We start from the raw sequence: 14,251 nt of genomic DNA, 5'->3' as shown, positions 1-14,251 counted from the left end.
GGAAAGCAAAAGTCCTATATCCTATGATATCACTTATAGGCGTTATCTAATAACGGACACAAATGAACATATTTCCACAAAGAAAGTCAATCACAGACTTATATAAAAAAAAAAAAAAAAACTATGCTTATCTAAAAGGAAAGGTGGGGGGGATGGATAAATGAAGATTAGCGTTACCATATGTATACAAATACATATTATATACATATATCAAAAAGACCGACCCTATAGCAAGGAAGGTTTACAGAACACTCTGTAATAATTTACAGGGGAAGAGGATCTCTACATAAATAGGTATATAGAATATGTAGATGAACCAGAGTGTGTACACCTTGGACAAGCAACATTCTAACCATTACCCCAATTGAAAAAATTAAAACAACGAACTAGGAGTAATGAGACATAAACTTATGGGGGGTTTTCCTGGCACATTCCATCCAAATTTACAACCCAGGCAAACGACTTCCAGAACGGCTCTGCTGCCCTAGTACCCAGATTTGGGAATGGAGAAATGCTGCATCCTTGTGGCCGTTTCCCACAACAGCAGCTTTAAACCCACTGCCAAAGGTCACTAAATATTCACCAATGGCAGTTCTGTAAATGGCACCTGCCCTCCAAAAAATACTGAGGTCGAAAATCGACCAAAAAATTCTAGAGTGCAACCTTCCAAAAAGAAAATTTGAAGAGGTATATTATACTCACACTTTTTTTCTTTTTTCTTTTAACAGAAAAGAAAAAGGCGTGGACAAATGATGAATTGTAGGAATTTTGACAGGCATGTAAACCCAAATTACAAAAACCTATCAGCTCACACCAGTCAGAATGGCCATCAACAAAAATCCTGCAAACAATATATGCTGACGTGATTGTGGAGAAATGCGTCCCCTCGATTCTAAGGGGGACGTGGTAAGAGTCACTAATGAAAGGACAATTGAGGTGCCTTGAAAAGGTAAACGTTGAGCTACCATAGCAGTCAATCAATCATACCCACTGCTGGGTCTATCACCTGAGAAAATGAAAATCAATAATCACAGGCTGGCAATCCTGCACTCCAGCAATATTTACCATAGGCAACACTTGGAAGCAACGGACATGTCCATCAACAGAGGAATGCACCAAGAAGAAGTGGTCCATGTACACAATGGAATATTAGCCATGGAAAACCTTGAAGCACTGCTCTTTGAGGCACCATAGATGAGCCTGGAGATAATCACAAAACATGAAGTAGGTCGGAAAGCCAAAGACCTATAGCCTATATTATAACTTATGGCATTATCTAATAACTGACACAGATGAACATATTTCCAAAGAGAAAGACACTCACAGGCTTAGAAAACAAACTATGCTCATCTAAAAGGAAAGGAGGGGGGAAATTGAGAAATGAAGATTAGTGTTACTATACATATACAAATACATATTATATCCATGTATCAAAAAGACCGAACATATAGCAAGGGAGGTCGACGGAACACTGTAATATTTTACATGGGAAGAGGATCTGTACATTCATAGACATGCATAATGTACAAATGAACCAGATTGTGTACACCTAGGACAGACAATGTTCTAAACTTTACCCAGATTAAAAAAAAAATTTAAAAACCAAGAAGAAGTAATGAGACATAAACTTATGGGGATTTCTCCTGGCAAATTCCATTCTAATTTACAACCTAGGACAATGACTTCCAGAAAGGCTCTGCTGCCCTAGTACCCAGATTGGGGAATGGAGAAATGCTACCTCCTTGAGGCCGTTTCCCACAACAGCAGCTTTGAACCCACTGCAAAAGGTCACTAAATTTTCACCAACTTGCAGTTCTGTAAATGGCACCCGCCCTCCAGAAAATTTCTGCGGTCAAAAATCGACCAAAAAATTCAAAAGAGGGCAACCTTCGAAGAAGACAATTTCAAGAGCTATATTGTACTCACGGTTTTTTCTTTTAAGAGAAAAGACAAAGGCGTAGGAATATGATGAATTTTAAAAATTTTAATGACATGCATACCCATATTACAAAACCTATCAGCTCAGAGCAGTCAGAATGGCCATTAGGAAAAATGCTGCAAAAAATAAATGGTGAAGGGAGTGTGGAGAAATGCGTACCCTCGGTTGTAAGGGGGGGGGCATGTAAAGAGCCACTAATGAAAACACAATGTAGGCGCTTTGAACAGGGAAACATTGAGCTACCAGTCAATCAATCACAACCACTGCTTGGCCTATCACCTGAGAAAATGAGAATCAAAAAGTCACAGGCTGGCCAACCTGTACGCCAGCAAGATTTACCATAGTCAGTACTTGGAAGCAATGAAAATGTCCATCAACCGAGGAATGCACCAAGAAGAAGTGGTCCACGTACACAGTGGAATATTACTCTAATAATAAATATAAATTAAATTTAAAAACAAACAAAAGCAAGGAGACATCAACATTTGTGGGTTTATCCGGGCACATTGCACTCTAGTTTATAACCGAAGAACACCACTGGCCGGTAGGTCTGTTTCCCTGGTACCAGCATGGGGAACGTAGAAAGGCTGCCGCTCTCTGGCCGTTACCTGCAAAAGCAGGTTTAAAGCCTGAGCTAATGGTCACTTCCTATGAACAAGTACTGCAGGGCTGTAAATGAAACCTGCCCTCAAAATATCTTGAGGGAGATAATGGCCAAAATATTTCAAATGGTGACACATACTTTAAGAAAACACTTTGAAGAAATAAGCTCTAATCACAGCTGGAAAAATAAAAAGGACATGTCTAAAAGCTCAATTTCAACACATTATGAGACACATGCAAATTCAACCACAAAGAGGTATCAGCTCACACCACTCAGAATAACCATCAGCAAAAACTACAAAGAATAAATGCTGAAGGTGCTGGGAAGAAATGCATACCCTCAACTTTATGTGGGACGTAACCTGGAAAGAGCCACTAAAGAGAACAGAATAGAGGTGCCTTTAAAAGGTAAACATTGAGCTACCATAGGATCCAGCAGACCTATTCCTGGACCTATAAACTAAGAAGACAGAATTGGAAGGACACAGGTACGCAAATCTGCATTGCATAGTATTCCCATAGCCAAGATATGGAAGTAACCAGAAAGTCCACCGACAGATGGGCGGACAAAGAAGAACTGCTACATGTACAGATGGAATATGAGCTTGTGAAAAAATGAAACAATGCCATTTGCAGCACCATAGATGAGTCTAGAAGTAATCACGCCACTTGGAGTAAGTGAGAAAGCGAAAGACCCATATCCTATCATATCACATATAGCTGTTACCTAAAAAATGATACAAACAAAGATATATCCACAGAGAAACACTATCATAGCTTCATTAAAAAAACTTATGGTTCACCAAATGGAAAGGTGTGAGGATTGGATACATTACCATATTGAGGTTAACAGAGAGATACAAACACATGTGAAATATATAATCACCAAAGACCTACGCAATACCAAGAGGAGACTACTCAACATTGTGTCATAACCGACATGGGAAAAGGATCCGAAGAAGAATAGATATATGCATATGTGTGAAAGAACCACATCTTGCACACCTAGAACAAAGAAAACATTGTAATCAAGTTTGCTGTGATAAAAAATAAAAATTAAGTTAAAAATACCAACAAGAAGTAATGAGACATAAACTTAAAGGGCTTTTTCCTCGCACATTCCATTCTAATTTACAACCTAGAACACCACTTCCAGTAAGGCTCTGTTGCCCTAGTAACCAGATTTGGTAAAGGAGAAATGCTGCCGCCTTGTGGCCGATTCCCACAAGAGCAGCTTTTAACCCACAGCTAATGGTCACTTACCATTCACAAGGACTCAGGGCTGTAAAGGACACCTGCCCTAAAAAATGTGCTGAGGTAGGGAATGGATAAAATAAAAAATTCAAAACACGCAGGATTTTCAAGATAGTATAAAGAGGTAAGTTTTACTCACTCTCTTTTTAAAGAAAGGAAAATGGATAAAAGTTCCACCTCAGGAAGTATTAGACTCATGCAATCTAATCTACAAAAAGTTTTCAACTCACACCAGTCGACTGACCATTGGCAAAAAGTCTACAAACAATAAATGCTGAAGAGGTTTTAGAGAACTGTGTATCCTCTAGCTGCTGGTGAGATGTAAAAGGGTTAAACGCTAATAATGAGAACAGAAAGGAGCTGCGTTGAAAAGGAAAAACTGAGGTACCATTCAATCCAGCAGGCGCACCAATGGGCCTCTCACCTGAGAAGACCAGAATGAAGAAGACCCGGGTTGCAAAAGCTGCACTGCAGCCTTATTCACAATAGACAAGACAGTGAAGCAACCAAAATGTCCATCAACAGATGAAAGGATAAAGAAGAAGTGGTGGTCCATGTAGACAATGAATACTAGCCATGGAAAACAGTGAAACACTGCTCTTTGAGGCACCATAGATGATCTTGGAGATAATCACAGAACATGAGGTAAGTCGGAAAGCAAAAGTCCTATATCCTATGATATCACTTATAGGCGTTATCTAATAACGGACACAAATGAACATATTTCCACAAAGAAAGTCAATCACAGACTTATTTAAAAAAAAAAACTATGCTTATCTAGAAGGAAAGGTGGGGGGGATGGATAAATGAAGATTAGCGTTACCATATGTATACAAATACATATTATATACATATATCAAAAAGACCGACCCTATAGCAAGGAAGGTTTACGGAACACTCTGTAATAATTTACAGGGGAAGAGGATCTCTACATAAATAGGTATATAGAATATGTAGATGAACCAGAGTGTGTACACCTTGGACAAGCAACATTCTAACCATTACCCCAATTGAAAAAATTAAAACAACGAACTAGGAGTAATGAGACATAAACTTATGGGGGGTTTTCCTGGCACATTCCATCCAAATTTACAACCTAGGCAAACGACTTCCAGAACGGCTCTGCTGACCTAGTACCCAGATTTGGGAATGGAGAAATGCTGCATCCTTGTGGCCGTTTCCCACAACAGCAGCTTTAAACCCACTGCCAAAGGTCACTAAATATTCACCAATGGCAGTTCTGTAAATGGCACCTGCCCTCCAAAAAATACTGAGGTCGAAAATCGACCAAAAAATTCTAGAGTGCAACCTTCCAAAAAGAAAATTTGAAGAGGTATATTATACTCACACTTTTTTTCTTTTTTCTTTTAACAGAAAAGAAAAAGGCGTGGACAAATGATGAATTGTAGGAATTTTGACAGGCATGTAAACCCAAATTACAAAAACCTATCAGCTCACACCAGTCAGAATGGCCATCAACAAAAATCCTGCAAACAATATATGCTGACGTGATTGTGGAGAAATGCGTCCCCTCGATTCTAAGGGGGACGTGGTAAGAGTCACTAATGAAAGGACAATTGAGGTGCCTTGAAAAGGTAAACGTTGAGCTACCATAGCAGTCAATCAATCATACCCACTGCTGGGTCTATCACCTGAGAAAATGAAAATCAATAATCACAGGCTGGCGATCCTGCACTCCAGCAATATTTACCATAGGCAACACTTGGAAGCAACGGACATGTCCATCAACAGAGGAATGCACCAAGAAGAAGTGGTCCATGTACACAATGGAATATTAGCCATGGAAAACCTTGAAGCACTGCTCTTTGAGGCACCATAGATGAGCCTGGAGATAATCACAAAACATGAAGTAGGTCGGAAAGCCAAAGACCTATAGCCTATATTATCACTTATGGCATTATCTAATAACTGACACAGATGAACATATTTCCAAAGAGAAAGACACTCACAGGCTTAGAAAACAAACTATGCTCATCTAAAAGGAAAGGAGGGGGGAAATTGAGAAATGAAGATTAGTGTTACTATACATATACAAATACATATTATATCCATGTATCAAAAACACCGAACATATAGCAAGGGAGGTCGACGGAACACTGTAATATTTTACATGGGAAGAGGATCTGTACATTCATAGACATGCATAATGTACAAATGAACCAGATTGTGTACACCTAGGACAGACAATGTTCTAAACTTTACCCAGATTAAAAAAAAAAAATTTAAAAACCAAGAAGAAGTAATGAGACATAAACTTATGGGGATTTCTCCTGGCAAATTCCATTCTAATTTACAACCTAGGACAATGACTTCCAGAAAGGCTCTGCTGCCCTAGTACCCAGATTGGGGAATGGAGAAATGCTACCTCCTTGAGGCCGTTTCCCACAACAGCAGCTTTGAACCCACTGCAAAAGGTCACTAAATTTTCACCAACTTGCAGTTCTGTAAATGGCACCCGCCCTCCAGAAAATTTCTGCGGTCAAAAATCGACCAAAAAATTCAAAAGAGGGCAACCTTCGAAGAAGACAATTTCAAGAGCTATATTGTACTCACGGCTTTTTCTTTTAAGAGAAAAGACAAAGGCGTAGGAATATGATGAATTTTAAAAATTTTAATGACATGCATACCCATATTACAAAACCTAACAGCCCTGAGCAGTCAGAATGGCCATTAGGAAAAATGCTGCAAAAAATAAATGGTGAAGGGAGTGTGGAGAAATGCGTACCCTCGGTTGTAAGGGGGGGGGCATGTAAAGAGCCACTAATGAAAACACAATGCAGGCGCTTTGAACAGGGAAACATTGAGCTACCAGTCAATCAATCACAACCACTGCTTGGCCTATCACCTGAGAAAATGAGAATCAAAAAGTCACAGGCTGGCAAACCTGTACGCCAGCAAGATTTACCATAGTCAGCACTTGGAAGCAATGAAAATGTCCATCAACCGAGGAATGCACCAAGAAGAAGTGGTCCACGTACACAATGGAATATTACTCTAATAATAAATATAAATTAAATTTAAAAACAAACAAAAGCAAGGAGACATCAACATTTGTGGGTTTATCCGGGCACATTGCACTCTAGTTTATAACCGAAGAACACCACTGGCCGGTAGGTCTGTTTCCCTGGTACCAGCATGGGGAACGTAGAAAGGCTGCCGCTCTCTGGCCGTTACCTGCAAAAGCAGGTTTAAAGCCTGAGCTAATGGTCACTTCATAGGAACAAGTACTGCAGGGCTGTAAATGAAACCTGCCCTCAAAATATCTTGAGGGAGATAATGGCCAAAATATTTCAAATGGTGACACATACTTTAAGAAAACACTTTGAAGAAATAAGCTCTAATCACAGCTGGAAAAATAAAAAGGACATGTCTAAAAGCTCAATTTCAACGCATTATGAGACACATGCAAATTCAACCACAAAGAGGTATCAGCTCACACCACTCAGAATAACCATCAGCAAAAACTACAAAGAATAAATGCTGAAGGTGCTGGGAAGAAATGCATACCCTCAACTTTATGTGGGACGTAACCTGGAAAGAGCCACTAAAGAGAACAGAATAGAGGTGCCTTTAAAAGGTAAACATTGAGCTACCATAGGATCCAGCAGACCTATTCCTGCACCTATAAACTAAGAAGACAGAATTGGAAGGACACAGGTACGCAAATCTGCATTGCATAGTATTCCCATAGCCAAGATATGGAAGTAACCAGAAAGTCCACCGACAGATGGGCGGACAAAGAAGAACTGCTACATGTACAGATGGAATATGAGCTTGTGAAAAAATGAAACAATGCCATTTGCAGCACCATAGATGAGTCTAGAAGTAATCACGCCACTTGGAGTAAGTGAGAAAGCGAAAGACCCATATCCTATCATATCACACATAGGTGTTACCTAAAAAATGATACAAACAAAGATATTTCCACAGAGAAACACTATCATAGCTTCATTAAAAAAACTTATGGTTCACCAAATGGAAAGGTGTGAGGATTGGATACATTACCATATTGAGGTTAACAGAGAGATACAAACACATGTGAAATATATAATCACCAAAGACCTACGCAATACCAAGAGGAGACTACTCAACATTGTGTCATAACCGACATGGGAAAAGGATCCGAAGAAGAATAGATATATGCATATGTGTGAAAGAACCACATCTTGCACACCTAGAACAAAGAAAACATTGTAATCAAGTTTGCTGTGATAAAAAATAAAAATTAAGTTAAAAATACCAACAAGAAGTAATGAGACATAAACCTAAAGGGCTTTTTCCTCGCACATTCCATTCTAATTTACAACCTAGAACACCACTTCCAGTAAGGCTCTGTTGCCCTAGTAACCAGATTTGGTAAAGGAGAAATGCTGCCGCCTTGTGGCCGATTCCCGCAAGAGCAGCTTTTAACCCACAGCTAATGGTCACTTACCATTCACAAGGACTCAGGGCTGTAAAGGACACCTGCCCTAAAAAAGTGTGCTGAGGTAGGGAATGGATAAAAAAAAATTCAAAACACGCAGGATTTTCAAGGTAGTATAAAGAGGTAAGTTTTACTCACTCTCTTTTTAAAGAAAGGAAAATGGATAAAAGTTCCACCTCAGGAAGTATTAGACTCATGCAATCTAATCTACAAAAAGTTTTCAACTCACACCAGTCGACTGACCATTGGCAAAAAGTCTACAAACAATAAATGCTGAAGAGGTTTTAGAGAACTGTGTATCCTCTAGCTGCTGGTGAGATGTAAAAGGGTTAAACGCTAATAATGAGAACAGAAAGGAGCTGCGTTGAAAAGGAAAAACTGAGGTACCATTCAATCCAGCAGGCGCACCAATGGGCCTCTCACCTGAGAAGACCAGAATGAAGAAGACCCGGGTTGCAAAAGCTGCACTGCAGCCTTATTCACAATAGACAAGACAGTGAAGCAACCAAAATGTCCATCAACGGATGAAAGGATAAAGAAGAAGTGGTGGTCCATGTAGACAATGAATACTAGCCATGGAAAACAGTGAAACACTGCTCTTTGAGGCACCATAGATGATCTTGGAGATAATCACAGAACATGAGGTAAGTCGGAAAGCAAAAGTCCTATATCCTATGATATCACTTATAGGCGTTATCTAATAACGGACACAAATGAACATATTTCCACAAAGAAAGTCAATCACAGACTTATTTAAAAAAAAACAACTATGCTTATCTTAAAGGAAAGTTGGGGGGGATGGATAAATGAAGATTAGCGTTACCATATGTATACAAATACATATTATATACATATATCAAAAAGACCGACCCTATAGCAAGGAAGGTTTACGGAACACTCTGTAATAATTTACAGGGGAAGAGGATCTCTACATAAATAGGTATATAGAATATGTAGATGAACCAGAGTGTGTACACCTTGAACAAGCAACATTCTAACCATTACCCCAATTGAAAAAATTAAAACAACGAACTAGGAGTAATGAGACATAAACTTATGGGGGGTTTTCCTGGCACATTCCATCCAAATTTACAACCTAGGCAAACGACTTCCAGAACGGCTCTGCTGCCCTAGTACCCAGATTTGGGAATGGAGAAATGCTGCATCCTTGTGGCCGTTTCCCACAACAGCAGCTTTAAACCCACTGCCAAAGGTCACTAAATATTCACCAATGGCAGTTCTGTAAATGGCACCTGCCCTCCAAAAAATACTGAGGTCGAAAATCGACCAAAAAATTCTAGAGTGCAACCTTCCAAAAAGAAAATTTGAAGAGGTATATTATACTCACACTTTTTTTCTTTTTTCTTTTAACAGAAAAGAAAAAGGCGTGGACAAATGATGAATTGTAGGAATTTTGACAGGCATGTAAACCCAAATTACAAAAACCTATCAGCTCACACCAGTCAGAATGGCCATCAACAAAAATCCTGCAAACAATATATGCTGACGTGATTGTGGAGAAATGCGTCCCCTCGATTCTAAGGGGGACGTCGTAAGAGTCACTAATGAAAGGACAATTGAGGTGCCTTGAAAAGGTAAACGTTGAGCTACCATAGCAGTCAATCAATCATACCCACTGCTGGGTCTATCACCTGAGAAAATGAAAATCAATAATCACAGGCTGGCAATCCTGCACTCCAGCAATATTTACCATAGGCAACACTTGGAAGCAACGGACATGTCCATCAACAGAGGAATGCACCAAGAAGAAGTGGTCCATGTACACAATGGAATATTAGCCATGGAAAACCTTGAAGCACTGCTCTTTGAGGCACCATAGATGAGCCTGGAGATAATCACAAAACATGAAGTAGGTCGGAAAGCCAAAGACCTATAGCCTATATTATCACTTATGGCATTATCTAATAACTGACACAGATGAACATATTTCCAAAGAGAAAGACACTCACAGGCTTAGAAAACAAACTATGCTCATCTAAAAGGAAAGGAGGGGGGAAATTGAGAAATGAAGATTAGTGTTACTATACATATACAAATACATATTATATCCATGTATCAAAAACACCGAACATATAGCAAGGGTGGTCGACGGAACACTGTAATATTTTACATGGGAAGAGGATCTGTACATTCATAGACATACATAATGTACAAATGAACCAGATTGTGTACACCTAGGACAGACAATGTTCTAAACTTTACCCAGATTAAAAAAAAAAAATTTAAAAACCAAGAAGAAGTAATGAGACATAAACTTATGGGGATTTCTCCTGGCAAATTCCATTCTAATTTACAACCTAGGACAATGACTTCCAGAAAGGCTCTGCTGCCCTAGTACCCAGATTGGGGAATGGAGAAATGCTACCTCCTTGTGGCCGTTTCCCACAACAGCAGCTTTGAACCCACTGCAAAAGGTCACTAAATTTTCACCAACTTGCAGTTCTGTAAATGGCACCCGCCCTCCAGAAAATTTCTGCGGTCAAAAATCGACCAAAAAATTCAAAAGAGGGCAACCTTCGAAGAAGACAATTTCAAGAGCTATATTGTACTCACGGCTTTTTCTTTTAAGAGAAAAGACAAAGGCGTAGGAATATGATGAATTTTAAAAATTTTAATGACATGCATACCCATATTACAAAACCTATCAGCTCAGAGCAGTCAGAATGGCCATTAGGAAAAATGCTGCAAAAAATAAATGGTGAAGGGAGTGTGGAGAAATGCGTACCCTCGGTTGTAAGGGGGGGGGCATGTAAAGAGCCACTAATGAAAACACAATGCAGGCGCTTTGAACAGGGAAACATTGAGCTACCAGTCAAACAATCACAACCACTGCTTGGCCTATCACCTGAGAAAATGAGAATCAAAAAGTCACAGGCTGGCAAACCTGTACGCCAGCAAGATTTACCATAGTCAGCACTTGGAAGCAATGAAAATGTCCATCAACCGAGGAATGCACCAAGAAGAAGTGGTCCACGTACACAATGGAATATTACTCTAATAATAAATATAAATTAAATTTAAAAACAAACAAAAGCAAGGAGACATCAACATTTGTGGGTTTATCCGGGCACATTGCACTCTAGTTTATAACCGAAGAACACCACTGGCCGGTAGGTCTGTTTCCCTGGTACCAGCATGGGGAACGTAGAAAGGCTGCCGCTCTCTGGCCGTTACCTGCAAAAGCAGGTTTAAAGCCTGAGCTAATGGTCACTTCATAGGAACAAGTACTGCAGGGCTGTAAATGAAACCTGCCCTCAAAATATCTTGAGGGAGATAATGGCCAAAATATTTCAAATGGTGACACATACTTTAAGAAAACACTTTGAAGAAATAAGCTCTAATCACAGCTGGAAAAATAAAAAGGACATGTCTAAAAGCTCAATTTCAACGCATTATGAGACACATGCAAATTCAACCACAAAGAGGTATCAGCTCACACCACTCAGAATAACCATCAGCAAAAACTACAAAGAATAAATGCTGAAGGTGCTGGGAAGAAATGCATACCCTCAACTTTATGTGGGACGTAACCTGGAAAGAGCCACTAAAGAGAACAGAATAGAGGTGCCTTTAAAAGGTAAACATTGAGCTACCATAGGATCCAGCAGACCTATTCCTGCACCTATAAACTAAGAAGACAGAATTGGAAGGACACAGGTACGCAAATCTGCATTGCATAGTATTCCCATAGCCAAGATATGGAAGTAACCAGAAAGTCCACCGACAGATGGGCGGACAAAGAAGAACTGCTACATGTACAGATGGAATATGAGCTTGTGAAAAAATGAAACAATGCCATTTGCAGCACCATAGATGAGTCTAGAAGTAATCACGCCACTTGGAGTAAGTGAGAAAGCGAAAGACCCATATCCTATCATATCACACATAGGTGTTACCTAAAAAATGATACAAACAAAGATATTTCCACAGAGAAACACTATCATAGCTTCATTAAAAAAACTTATGGTTCACCAAATGGAAAGGTGTGAGGATTGGATATATTACCATATTGAGGTTAACAGAGAGATACAAACACATGTGAAATATATAATCACCAAAGACCTACGCAATACCAAGAGGAGACTACTCAACATTGTGTCATAACCGACATGGGAAAAGGATCCGAAGAAGAATAGATATATGCATATGTGTGAAAGAACCACATCTTGCACACCTAGAACAAAGAAAACATTGTAATCAAGTTTGCTGTGATAAAAAATAAAAATTAAGTTAAAAATACCAACAAGAAGTAATGAGACATAAACCTAAAGGGCTTTTTCCTCGCACATTCCATTCTAATTTACAACCTAGAACACCACTTCCAGTAAGGCTCTGTTGCCCTAGTAACCAGATTTGGTAAAGGAGAAATGCTGCCGCCTTGTGGCCGATTCCCGCAAGAGCAGCTTTTAACCCACAGCTAATGGTCACTTACCATTCACAAGGACTCAGGGCTGTAAAGGACACCTGCCCTAAAAAAGTGTGCTGAGGTAGGGAATGGATAAAAAAAAATTCAAAACACGCAGGATTTTCAAGGTAGTATAAAGAGGTAAGTTTTACTCACTCTCTTTTTAAAGAAAGGAAAATGGATAAAAGTTCCACCTCAGGAAGTATTAGACTCATGCAATCTAATCTACAAAAAGTTTTCAACTCACACCAGTCGACTGACCATTGGCAAAAAGTCTACAAACAATAAATGCTGAAGAGGTTTTAGAGAACTGTGTATCCTCTAGCTGCTGGTGAGATGTAAAAGGGTTAAACGCTAATAATGAGAACAGAAAGGAGCTGCGTTGAAAAGGAAAAACTGAGGTACCATTCAATCCAGCAGGCGCACCAATGGGCCTCTCACCTGAGAAGACCAGAATGAAGAAGACCCGGGTTGCAAAAGCTGCACTGCAGCCTTATTCACAATAGACAAGACAGTGAAGCAACCAAAATGTCCATCAACAAATGAAAGGATAAAGAAGAAGTGGTGGTCCATGTAGACAATGAATACTAGCCATGGAAAACAGTGAAACACTGCTCTTTGAGGCACCATAGATGATCTTGGAGATAATCACAGAACATGAGGTAAGTCGGAAAGCAAAAGTCCTATATCCTATGATATCACTTATAGGCGTTATCTAATAACGGACACAAATGAACATATTTCCACAAAGAAAGTCAATCACAGACTTATATAAAAAAAAAAAACTATGCTTATCTAAAAGGAAAGGTGGGGGGGATGGATAAATGAAGATTAGCGTTACCATATGTATACAAATACATATTATATACATATATCAAAAAGACCGACCCTATAGCAAGGAAGGTTTACAGAACACTCTGTAATAATTTACAGGGGAAGAGGATCTCTACATAAATAGGTATATAGAATATGTAGATGAACCAGAGTGTGTACACCTTGGACAAGCAACATTCTAACCATTACCCCAATTGAAAAAATTAAAACAACGAACTAGGAGTAATGAGACATAAACTTATGGGGGGTTTTCCTGGCACATTCCATCCAAATTTACAACCCAGGCAAACGACTTCCAGAACGGCTCTGCTGCCCTAGTACCCAGATTTGGGAATGGAGAAATGCTGCATCCTTGTGGCCGTTTCCCACAACAGCAGCTTTAAACCCACTGCCAAAGGTCACTAAATATTCACCAATGGCAGTTCTGTAAATGGCACCTGCCCTCCAAAAAATACTGAGGTCGAAAATCGACCAAAAAATTCTAGAGTGCAACCTTCCAAAAAGAAAATTTGAAGAGGTATATTATACTCACACTTTTTTTCTTTTTTCTTTTAACAGAAAAGAAAAAGGCGTGGACAAATGATGAATTGTAGGAATTTTGATAGGCATATAAACCCAAATTACAAAAACCTATCAGCTCACACCAGTCAGAATGGCCATCAACAAAAATCCTGCAAACAATATATGCTGACGTGATTGTGGAGAAATGCGTCCCCTCGATTCTAAGGGGGACGTGGTAAGAGTCACTAAT

This window comes from Eschrichtius robustus, chromosome 7, assembly GCF_028021215.1.
Source record: "Eschrichtius robustus isolate mEscRob2 chromosome 7, mEscRob2.pri, whole genome shotgun sequence".
In the NCBI taxonomy this organism is placed as follows: domain Eukaryota; kingdom Metazoa; phylum Chordata; class Mammalia; order Artiodactyla; family Eschrichtiidae; genus Eschrichtius; species Eschrichtius robustus.
This window is presented reverse-complemented; position numbering follows the sequence as displayed.